Raw genomic sequence first — 266 nt, forward strand, 5'->3', positions numbered from 1 at the left:
AGCATCCTCTTAAGGGGATCCTAAACCCGAGATCTAACTCCAAAAATTCGCTGTTTTATCGACGATTTGTGAGTATGTATGCGTGCGATATTGATGTAGTAGTGTATAGTGATGTGTTCATATTTACTACCATATCGATATCTCACGCACACATCGTAACAAATTTTCAAGAACATACAGCTTTTTTATTAGGCATTCAAACCTAATTTTATGAACTCAACATTGTTTGCACATGTAATTCGTAGTTCCGGCTGGTATCATTTTGT

Source organism: Wasmannia auropunctata, unplaced genomic scaffold (assembly GCF_000956235.1).
Source record: "Wasmannia auropunctata unplaced genomic scaffold, wasmannia.A_1.0 LD336106.1, whole genome shotgun sequence".
NCBI lineage: Eukaryota > Metazoa > Arthropoda > Insecta > Hymenoptera > Formicidae > Wasmannia > Wasmannia auropunctata.